This window comes from Macaca mulatta, chromosome 1 (genome assembly GCF_049350105.2).
Source record: "Macaca mulatta isolate MMU2019108-1 chromosome 1, T2T-MMU8v2.0, whole genome shotgun sequence".
In the NCBI taxonomy this organism is placed as follows: Eukaryota; Metazoa; Chordata; class Mammalia; order Primates; family Cercopithecidae; genus Macaca; species Macaca mulatta.
The window spans coordinates 228,973,124-228,984,996 of NC_133406.1; the positions used below are offsets into that span (position 1 = coordinate 228,973,124).

Consider the following 11,873-nt stretch of genomic DNA (forward strand, 5'->3'; position numbering starts at 1 on the left):
ACTGCAACCTCTGCCTGCCTCCCTGGGTTCAAGGGATCCTCCCACCTCAGCCTCTAAGAAGCTGGAACCACAGGCGCATGCCACCATGCCTAATTTTTGTATTTTTTGGTAGAGATAGGGTTTCGCCATGATGACCCGGCTGATCTCGAACTCTTGACCTCAGCTGATCAGCCCGCCTTGGCCTCCCAAAGTGTTGGGAGTACAGGCGTGAGTCACCACACCCAGCCCCGCAAAGTCTTTAATCCGGCTCCCAGTGACGGTCCTCCCAGAGTCTTCTTCCCCTTGCCCACTGTCCTCCACACACACCAGCCCCCTGGCTGCTCCTCCAAATGGCACACATGCCCTCACTGCAGGGCCTTTGTGCTGCTGTCCCTTCTGCCTTCAAGTCTTGCCTCCCACATCACAGTGAGCCCTCCCAGCCCACTGTCTCTCCAACTGCAGCGACCTGGCCTCTCCTCAGTCTCTTTGCCCTGCACTTGCGGCCACCTAATATAGTGACGACATTAGTGAATTTCTTCCTCCATTGACCTAGGAGCCACACGAGGGCAGGCTGGTCTTGTTTTTGTTTTTGTTTTTTCCCTGCTGGATTTGCAGCCCATAGAACAATGCCTGACCCCCAGCAGGGGCTTGTAAATGTGCATTGAATAAATGACAACCGTCCTAGGCACCGTGCAGCCTTCAGCAGGCGTCCTGCCATTTAATCTGCACCGCAGCCCTGGGACTTAGGTTCCCTGTTTTAGAAACGAGGACGTGAGCTTAGAAGGGCTGCCTGCCCCGCCCAGGGCCTCAGAGGGGCGCCCCAGGGCTGGCGCCACAGCGCAGGCTCTAACCAGGACCACCCCACCATCCCCTCTTGCCCAAGTTGACTTGAGGCCGCTCAATCCACAGGAGACCTTCCTGCACCCCCACCCCTCACGCCGGGCTCTTCTGTCCATTTCTCTGCTCCTCGTCCCCCTCCCTCAGACTCCCCCCTCCCACTCCACCCCCACCCCTGTCCACTTAAGGGGGCTCACAGCCTCCCTCTTCTTCCCACCAAAAGAGCCTGAGGTCAGTTTCCTGTCCTCATGGACCTGCCCTCACGTGCGTGGGTCCTCCTCGGGTCCTCCTTCACCCAGTCGGATTTGAATCTAGAGGGGGCTCGGGCTGGGACCGCTAACGACCCCCGCAGGTCGTGGGCGGGAGAGCAGAGCGTGCTGCCCCGCGCTTGGCCCCGCCCAGCCCTGAGCCGTGGGCGTGGCCACCGACTTCCGGCACAGGTTTTGCTGGGTCCTCCGCAGGCAAGGCACGTGGTCTCAGGGCAACTTTTGCACGTGCAAGATGAGCGACTTTGTCTTGGCCATCAGGTCCCTGGGAACTTCCTCCACCCTCTGCCCTGAATCCTGTGGCAGCATCATTGGGGTCTGGGCTTCCTCCACCAGGCGTGCCTCCTCCTGGCTCCTTCCCACACCTAAGGCTGCCTCCTGGAGCCCCCGCCCCACACCTGGGATACCCCTAGCCATGCCCCCACCACCTGTGCCTCCTAGGCTGCAGGACATGCCCCCGGCTCCCATTGGCAGGAACCCCAGGGGCAGGACATCCAGGTCATGGACACTCGCATCCTCACCCATTCCCAATAGGTGCGATGCCCCGTCCAGGGATCTCAGATATGGCTGGCACACCATGGCCCTCATGGCTGAGGACACCCCCGTGATGGGCCCCCAGGATCTGGGGGGCAGCCCCCACCCTGATCACGACCTGGAATGCCTCATCCTGGACGTCCTTCAATGAGCATGTGCCCCAGGGGGCCTCAGTCTGGATCTCCCATGGGTCACCCAGGTACTATGCCTCCATAGTATGCGTGGACCTCCTCCACTGATGCCGCCTCGTGGATACACTGGCTCTCCCCAACCCCTACCCTATGGCTTCCAGCGGAGGCCTCTCCCTCCACCCAGGCCCACTCCCTAGCCTCCAGTTCCCCCTCAACGCCCACTTCGGGGCCCTCTCCCTCAGTAAATTCACATTCTTCTTCCTCCTGTTATATCTTCCCAATATCTTTTTGATTCCTTGGACCAGAGATGCTGCAGCTCCTTGCAACTAAGGCACTAACCCTTTTCAGCCTTCCCATCTTCATTTTTAATGTCATTTTTTCCCCATAGAAGGTATTTCTTTCTCATGTTGGTCTAAGTATTTTGCAAATGCAGAGGAAAATAAAACTATAACAAATTCCTTGTTTAAAAAAAGAAAGAAAGGAAAGAAGGAAGGAAAAGAAAAAGGGAGGAAGGAAGGAAGAAAAAGAAAGAAAAAGAAAGAAAGAAAGAAAGAAAGAAAGAAAGAAAGAAAGAAAGAAAAGAAAGAGAAAGAAAAGGCCAGGCACAGTGGCTCACACCTGTAATCCCAGCACTTTGGGAGGCCGAAGTGGACGGATCACAAGGTCAGAAGTTCAAGACCAGCCTGGCCAACGTGGTGAAACCCTGTCTCTACTAAAAATACAAAACTTAGCTGGGCGTGGTGGTGGGCACCTGTAATCCCAGCTACTCGGGAGGCTGAGGCAGGAGAATCGCTTGAACCCAGGAGGCAAGGGTTGCAGTGAGCCGAGATCCTGCCATTGAACTCCAGCCTGAGCAACAGACCAAGACTCCATCTCAAAAAAAAAAAAAAAAAAGAAAGAAAGAAAAGAAAAGAAAAAAAGAAAAGAAAAGGCTGGATGCGGTGGCTTATGCCTATAATCCCAGCACTTTGGGAGGCCAAGGTGAGTGGATCACTTGAGATCAGGAGTTCTAGACCAGCCTGACCAACATAGCAAAACCCCGTCTATACTAAAAATATAAAAATTAGCTGGGTGGTGGTGGCGTGTGCCTGTAGTCCCAGCTACTGGGGAGGCTGAGGTAGGAGAATCTCTTGAACCCGGCAGGCAGAGGTTGCAGTGAGCCAAGATTGCGCCACTGCACTCCAGCCTGGGTGACAAGAGCAAAACTCCGTCTCAAAAAAAAAAAGGGTCGGGGGCTGGTAACACTTACCTCCCCTACCTCTCTGGCTTGATGTGAGGGTCAGACGTTTAACAAATAAATGCCAAAGGACTTTTTAAACGCTAAAGCAACTCTTGAAGAGGAAGAGGTGATTACTGCTCCCTTCATAGGTCTGTGTGTCTAATCTTTCCTCCTAAACCTGGTGGATGGAAGCTTTTGTTCTTTAGGTTTATTTGTTTGTTTGTTTGTTTTTTGAAAAGAAGTTTCACTCTTGCCACCCAGGCTGGAGTGCAGTGGTACAACCTTGGTTCACTGGAACCTCCGCCTCCTGGATTCAAGAGAGTTTCCTGCCTCAGCCTCTGGAGGAGCTGGGATTACAGGCGTGTGCCACCACATCTAGCTAATTTTTTTGTATTTTTAGTAGAGACAGGTTTCACTATGTTGGCCAGGCTGGTCTTGAACTCCTGACCCCAGGTGATCCACCCACCTCAGCCTCCCAGAGTGCTGGGATTACAGGCGTGAGCCACCACACTCAGCTTGTTCTTTAGGTTTTGACTGTCTTTTATCTCTAGTAATACCTTTTGCCTTAAAGTCAAATTAACTCCACCAGTTCCACTTTGGTCCCTACTTGCCTGCTATAACTTTTTCATCCTTCTACCTTCAGGCTTCCCACGTCCATAATCTTAGGTTTGTTATTTGTAAGCATAATATAGCTGGTATTTAAAAAAATCTAATCTGGCCAGGCGCGGTGGCTCAAGCCTGTAATCCCAGCACTTTGGGAGGCCGAGGCGGGCGGATCACGAGGTCAGGAGATCGAGACCATCCTGGCTAACCCAGTGAAACCCTGTCTCTACTAAAAAATACAAAAAAAAAAACAAAACTAGCCGGGCGAGGTGGCGGGCACCTGCAGTCCCAGCTGCTCGGGAGGCTGAGGCAGGAGAATGGCGTGAACCCGGGAGACGGAGCTTGCAGTGAGCTGAGATCCGGCCACTGCACTCCAGCCTGGGCGACAGAGCGAGACTCCGTCTCAAAAAAAAAAAAAAAAAAAAAAAAAAAAAAAAAAAAAAATCTGATCTGACAATCCTGTATCTCGAGTTTAATTCACTTACAAATGTATGATTTTGACATATTTATTTTAACCATCTTATTTTTGTGCTTGCTAGTAGCCAAATGTTTCATCTTTCTCCTTTCTTGCAGTTTTAAGAATTGATCAAGGTTTTCTTTTTCTTCAGGTCCTCCCCGGCTCTTCACTGGCTTGGAAACTGCACATTTCATATCTTTTCTTTCTGTGGTTATCCTATACACACACACACACACACACACACACACACACACACATATTTAGAGACAGCGTCTTGCTCTATCCCCCAGGCTGGAGTGCAGTGGTGCAATCTTGTCTCACCGCAACTTCCACCTCCTGGGTTCAAGCAATTTTCATGCCTCAATCTCCCTAGTAGCTGGGATTACAGGTGCCTGCCACCATGCCCGGCTAATTTTTACACTTTTAGTAGAAATCGGGCTTACCAAGTTGCTCAGGCTGGTCTGGAACTCCTGACCTCAGGTGATCTGCCCACCTCAGTCTCCCAAAGTGCTGGGATTACAGGCATGAGCCACCGCGCCCGGCTTCAAGATATTTTAAAATATATATTTAACAAAATCTAAAGTTGCCAGTATTTAATCTCCTTCTAGGTCAAAATAAAGGGCTTCAGCACACTCTGTTTCTGGTCAGAATCGTCCTGAATTACACATTATTGTCTGGGAGACTAAACCATGTTTACTATTTCCTTTGTGCAGCTCAGATCTTCCTTCTGAAAAAAATTCCATGTGCCATCAAAAGATTCTTCAGATGTTTCTATATCAAAGATCTATGGGTGATAAACTCAACTGTCATTTTTCTTAGTATCTTTATTTTACCCTCACCCCTGAAAGATAACTCACTGGTGCATAATTTTAGGTTGACAGTTATTTTTCTCACCACTTTGAATATATCATTCCACTGTCTTCTGACTTCTATTTTGCTGTTTAGACATCAGCTGCCAGTAATTGTCAATCTTTTTGAGACAATATCTTTTCTGTCTGGCTGCTTTTGGGAGCTTAATTTTTGTCTTTGGTGTTCTGAAGTATTCATTCATTCTACAACTTTGATAAAGCATTAACTGGGTGCCATGGGTGCCAACACTGTTCTAGGTGGTGAAGGTATAGAAGTGATTGAACCATGTTCTGTTAGAATGACTCTCTGTCATCCAGGCTGGCTGGGGTGCAGTGGTGCCATCATGGCTCACTGCAGTCTCGGACTCCCTGGGCTCAGGTGATCCTCCCACCTCAGCCTCCTGAGTAGCTGGGCCTACAGGCACCACTCCAGGCTAATTTTTGTGTCTTTTGTAGAGATGGGGTTTCAGCATGTTGCCCAGGTTGGTCTCCAACTCCTGGGCTCAAGTGATCCACCCACCTTGGCCTCCCAAAGTGCTGGGATTACAGGTGTGAGCCACTGCGCCCAGCCTCTTTTTATTTATCCTGTTTGGGAATTGTTTAGCTTCTTGAACCTGAGCTTTGTTGTCTTTCCATTTTGGAAAATATTCTGACTTATCTCTCTGAATGTTGCTTCTCTTCCATCATCTCCTTCAGGAACTCTGGCTATATTTATATCGTTCCTTCTCACTCTATCCTTTGTGTCTTTTTTTTTTTTTTCAAGATGGAATCTTGCTCTGTCACCCAGGCTGGAGTACAGTGGCATGATCTTGGCTCACTGCAACCTCTGCCTCTCATGTTCAAGTGATTCTCCCACCTTAGCCTCCCAAGTAGCTAGGATCACAGGCACGAGCCACCACGCCTGGCTAGTCTTTGTATTTTAGTAGAGACGTGGTTTTGCCATGTTGACCAGGCTGGTCTCGAACTCCTGACCCCAGGTGATCCTCCTGCTTTCCAAAGTGCTGGGATTACAGGCGTAAGCCACTGTGCCTGGCCTTGAAATAAAGTATTTTTAAAACCACTGGGCTAGGGGAAGTCTAAGTTTCCTTCAAGTTCAAATTTGTGATACTGAATTGTCATCTTAGATATGACAATATTTTATGACAACCTGTTGACTCTGTAGATAGTTTCTGGACTTAGAGGTGTGTACAAAAGCACCTGACCACCTGTAGAACTGGGTCCTGAGTTCTGTTGCTAGTGAGGAAAATCTGTTTTACTTCCTGAAAAATTTTCCAATCTTTTGAGAACTTGTAGAAAGCACTCAAGAAATGTTCAGGCCGGGCGTGGTGGCTCAAGCCTGTAATCCCAGCACTTTGGGAGGCCGAGGCGGGTGGATCACGAGGTCAGGAGATCGAGACTATCCTGGCTAACATGGTGAAACCCCGTCTCTACTAAAAATACAAAAAACTAGCCGGGCATGGTGGCGGGCGCCTGTAGTCTCAGCTACTTGGGAGGCTGAGGCGGGAGAATGGCGTGAACCCGGGAGGCGGAGCTTGCAGTGAGCCGAGATCACGCCACTGCACTCCAGCCTGGGAGACACAGCGAGACTCCGTCTCAAAAAAAAAAAAAAAAAAAAAAAGAAATGTTCGGCCGGGCGCGGTGGCTCAAGCCTGTAATCCCAGCACTTTGGGAGGCCGAGACAGGCGGATCACAAGGTCAGGAGATCGAGACCATCCTGGCGAACACGGTGAAACCCCGTCTCTACTAAAAAATACATAAAAAACTAGCCGGGCGAGGTGGCGGGCGCCTGTAGTCCCAGCTACTTGGGAGGCTGAGGCAGGAGAATGGAGTAAACCCGGGAGGCGGAGCTTGCAGTGAGCTGAGATCCGGCCACTGCACTCCAGCCTGGGCGACAGAGCGAGACTCCGTCTCAAAAAAAAAAAAAAAAAAAAAGAAATGTTCATAGAATTGGGTCAAAGAGATGAATTGACTTGCCCGAGATCACACAGCTCAAAGCTGATGATGCTGGGATCCATGCCTAGGCAGCCGAGCCCAAAGCCAGGCTCCAGGCCACTGTGCCATGGGCTTCCCTGTGGAAGCTGAGCAGAGGGACACCAGCCTTGGGCCCACGCAGTCCTCTCCAGCTCCCCTCCCAGGCACGAGGGCACCACATTACTTTATCCAGACAGCCTCGGAGGCTGGGGCTGGGTCCCAGGCAGGGCTGTAGGGCCCCAAGTGCCCCGCACTCCTCACGCCCATCCCCTCCTCTGTACATTCATCCTGGGACCTTGACCAAGTCCCAAGGGCTGCAGGCCTCAGCTTCCTTGTCTGTCCAATGGGAGAAACGTTCTGGTGCCCCTCACCTGGGGGCAGGTCCGGCAGCAATGAGGTCAGCCAGGGTGGGAGGCCCCAGGCCACTCCTGCCCTCAACCAGCTAGTACCAGTCACAGGCCACCTGGACTCCTTCCCTCTCTAAATGATTACACAGTTGTACAGATAATGAGATCTAACATTTATTAAACACTTATGTCACACCATTTTCTGTCCTCACTAATACCCGAGTCAGGCACTATTATTGTTCCCATTTGCAGATGAGGAAGCTGAGGCACAGTGAAGTTAAGAGACAGTGTCTCTTATACAGCCAGTTACAGAGTGCATAGGGGATTTAATCCAAGGCTCACTGACTCCAGAGCCCATTTAGAGACACAGTGTGAGAACTGGCATTTCCAGGCCATTCTAGACTCTCAGAACCGGCCTGAGCTGGGGCCCTGTCTGGTCCAGAACTGCCACTCTGGTCCAGTTCTGATCAACTGGAGAAGGCAGTGACCTCCCATGGGGCAGCTTCTCTGGCTTCTTCATGTGGAAGGCTCAGCTTTGTGAAAACAAGAAATAGATTTGCAAACTGGACAAGTGTGACTTCAGTCCTGATATGGTTTGGCTGTGTCCCCACCCAAATCTCACCTTGAATTGTAATAATCCCCATGTGTCAAGACCGGGGCCACGTAGAGATACTCAAATCATGGGGGTGGTCCCCCATACTGTTCTGGTGATGGTGAATAAGTCTCATGAGATCTGATGGTTTTATAAATGGGAGTTCCCCTGCACGGGCTCTATCTCTTGCCTGCCGCCATGGAAGAAGTGACTTTGCTCCTCATTTGCCTTCCACCTTAGTAATGGTGAGGTCTTCCCAGCCATGTAGAACTTTGAGTCCAGCCGGGCGCGGTGGCTCAAGCCTGTAATCCCAGCACTTTGGGAGGCCGAGACGGGCGGATCATGAGGTCAGGAGATCAAGACCATCCTGGCTAACACGGTGAAACCCCGTCTCTACTAAAAGATACAAAAAATTAGCTGGGCGAGGTGGCGGGCGCCTGTAGTCCCAGCTACTCTGGAGGCTGAGGCAGGAAAATGGCGTGAACCCGGGAGGCGGAGCCTGCAGTGAGCCGAGATCGCACCACTGCACTCCAGCCTGGGCTACAGAGCAAGACTCCGTCTCAAAAAAAAAAAAAAAAAAAAGAACTTTGAGTCCATTAAACCTCTTTCCTTTATAGATTACCCAGTCTAGGATATGTCTTTATTAGCAGCATGAGAACAGATTAATACAAGCCCTCTCCAGCAGGAAACCAGAGGCAAGAGGAATTTGCCTCCTGTGGTTGACAATCTCTAGAAAGTCAGACACTATATAAACCTGCACGGTGCCCTACTTCCAAGTCCCTACAGACACGGGCCTTTTAAAAGGTGGTGAGAATGTCTGGTTGGAAAGCCTCGTTAGCACAGTGCAGCCCATCCATGGCTGAAGTCCTGGCCTCATCCTGGACCTGCCCTCCCATGTCCTCCCTCCTGGCTAATGGAAGCTCCAGCCTGCCAGTGAGGCCCACACCTCGCAGTCCCAGGCTCGTCTCTGCCTCCTCCATCCAGCCCATCACAGGTCCTGTTGCTCTTCCTTCAGAGAGTGCCCAAGAGTTGACCACTTGTCACCACCCCCACCTCTATCCCCATCCAAGGCACCAAGGTGGTCCTTTTAGAATGCAGGCCAGGCCCAGTGGCTCATGACTGTAATCCCAGAACTTTGGGAGGCTGAGGCAGGCGGATCACCTGAGGCCAGGAGTTCAAGAGCAGCCTGGCCAACATGGTGAACCCCGTCTCTACTAAAAATACAAAAATTAGCCAGGCGTGGTGGCAGGCACTTATTATCCCAGCTATTTGGAAGGTCGAGGCAGAAGAATTGCTTGAACCCGGCTGCAGTGAGCCAAGATCGCACCATTGCACTCCAGCCTGGGCAACAAGAGCATAACTGTGTCTCAAAACAAAACAAAACAAAAAGCTGGGTGCGGTGGCTCACGCCTGTAATCTCAGCACTTTGGGAGGCCGAGGTGGGTGGATTATGAGGTGAGGAGATGGAGACCTTCCTGGCTAACACGGTGAAACCCCGTCTCTACCAAATATACAAAAAATTTGCCGGGCATGGTGGCGGGCGCCTGTAGTCCTAGCTACTTGGGAGGCTGAAGCAGGAGAATGGCGTGAACCCGGGAGGTGGAGCTTGCAGTGAGCCGAGATGGTGCCACTGCACTCCAGCCTGGGCGACAGAGTGAGACTCCGACTCAAAAAAAAAAAAAAAAAAAAAGAAATAGGATGTAAGGCAGACCTTGCCTGGCTCTGCCCAACACCCTCCAGGGGCTCCCATCTCATTCAGTCAGAGCTGGAGTCCTCAGAATGACTTGCTAAGCCTGCACATCTGACCCCAGCCACCTTCTGACCTCATTGTCTTCTTCTCTCCCCCCCAACCCTCTGCTCACCCACTCTCTGCCTCGGGCCTTGTTAGCTGTCACACTGCCTAGAACTTCTCATGCTAAATGGAATGCCCCGGGTAACTTTTCCCGCACCCTGGCATCCCCTGCCTCTGGAACATGGCCTCACGCACAGTGGGCTCTGGGGCGCTTGTTGTTTGTTAGAAGCTCTCCCTGCGGAGCCCGCTGTGTGGAAGGAGCAGCCACACGGGTGCCTCCTCCACTGTGTCTGTCTGCCTCTGATGGCCCTCTGGCTTCTGACTGCCTGCACGGTCAGGGAGACACAGTGCCTGCAAATCTAAGCCATCCTCTCCCACTCCCTCAACAGCTCCTGGCCAATGACCGGAAAGCCCAGCTCCCTTGCTTTCATCGCAGACTCTGCTTCTGGGGCACACCCCAAGACAGGAGCTTTCCTCTGTCCTCTCCTGCAGAGCCGGTTCGACCTGGGAGCCTGGGACGATGAGGAACCAAGGTCTCTGGATACACTCCCCTGTGCGCGGCCCAGGTTCCATCATCTGCCCCCATTGCCTGGGCCAGGCCCCTGCCCTGGCTTTTCATTCCCTTTGGGAATCTGACACATCATGATGCAGGCACACAAGCCCTCCCGGGGCCAGGACACTGTATACACAAGAGAAATAGGTCCCATTCCCCCTGGGTCACGCCCCTCCTCCACCCAGGGCGGCTACAGTCATGAACCTGACAGGTGTCCTTGTAGTCCAGGCTTTATACCTGGACTATTTGACCACACATAAACCTAGGAACAACATATGGCATTGCTGTGAGGTTTGAAAATTCATCCCAGTGTCATTCTGCAATCTGCTTTGTTCACATTTGCAGGGGACCAACGTTGGTAGAAGGTCTGGTTTATCGGCTGTAACTGCTGCACCATGCTCCATACGATGAATGGACCGTGGCTTACTGCTCCACTCCCTATAATGAATACTCCCTATAATGAATGGACTGTGGCTCACTGCACTGTACTCCATATGATGAATGGACCGTGGCTTACTGGTCCATACTCCTATAATGAAGTCCGTCTCCTGACAGCGAGGCTGTTTCCAGTTTCTTACAACCACAGCTGCTCAGCAGCCCTCTGCCCGGAGCACAGCCCCTTCCCCACAGCAGCCTTCCTTCCTGGCCCAGAGGCCTGTGTCCCCTTCTTTCAGAGGTCTTGCCTGTTTGTAATCCTCCAGGTGGGAAGACTCCTAGGTTGAGAGAGCAGGCTCCCAAGATCACCACTGCAGCCCCGTCTGCTCGGCACCAGGCAGGTACTAAGCCTCCTTTTTTTTTTTTTTTTGAGACGGAGTCTCACTCTGTCGCCCAGGCTGGAGTGCAGTGGCCGGATCTCAGCTCACTGCAAGCTCCGCCTCCCGGGTTCACGCCATTCTCCAGCCTCAGCCTCCCGAGTAGCTGGGACTACAGGTGCCCGCCACCTCGCCCGGCTAGTTTTTTGTATTTCTTAGTAGAGATGGGGTTTCACTGTGTTAGCCAGGATGGTCTCGATCTCCTGACCTCGTGATCCACCCGTCTCGGTCTCCCAAAGTGCTGGGATTACAGGCTTGAGCCACCGCGCCCGGCCTACTAAGCCTCTTTTGATTGACAGATGGACACAAGAGAATGGTGGGGGTTGTGCACTAGGCCTTGACCCTGTGCCAGAGACAAGCCAGGATGGCCTGGGAAAGCCCTGGCACTTTGGGCCCAGGGGCAGAAGAGCAAGCTGTGAACCGCCAGACCTGTCCGTGGGGTGGGCCCGGGCCCTGGGGAACTTCTAGATGTGTCAGCCCAAGTCAGTGGTGACCAGACACAGGGGCCACCAGGAAGAGGTCGCCCCTGCCTCCTAACCTAGCATTGTCACTGGCCCGAGGAACAAGTCCACTGCTAACAACTTCACCATCACTGAGGGAGCCCTCCTCACGCCAGGCACCTTACACCTGGAGCGGGCACCAACCCTTTCTAGAAGACACTGAAGGCATGCAGCTAGTAAGTGGCGGAGCAGGATTCAAAACAGTGCCTGCGTCATCTGGTTCAGAGAAACGGATGCCCACACGCCACACCCACCAGTTGCTCTCTCTAGGCCTCTGCTAGGCCAGAGTCAGGCACAAGCCCAGCTCAGCCAACACGCATGTCCGTTTCCTCCCGCCATGACAGATTGGGGCAGCCTAGTGCAGGCTCTACCTGGGAATTGGCAGGAGAAATCTTCCCAGGAACAAGGCCAGGCCCCAGCCCAGCCAGGAGA

The 11,873-nt window shown here is 52.2% G+C and overlaps 1 long non-coding RNA gene and 1 pseudogene across 1 annotated transcript; one reads left to right on the top strand and one right to left on the bottom strand.

The window, feature by feature from the left end:
• Positions 1–1,064: 1,064 nt before the first annotated feature.
• LOC100426543 (uncharacterized) lies at positions 1,065–1,992 on the top strand (annotated as a pseudogene).
• A 6,397-nt stretch (positions 1,993–8,389) lies between these two features.
• On the bottom strand, positions 8,390–9,823 carry LOC144336285 (uncharacterized). The gene is made up of 2 exons (XR_013407916.1): positions 9,391–9,823; positions 8,390–9,089 (listed from the first exon to the last, which is right to left on the bottom strand). It is a non-coding gene; the product is annotated as an uncharacterized LOC144336285 (long non-coding RNA).
• Between the last annotated feature and the right edge of the window lie 2,050 nt (positions 9,824–11,873).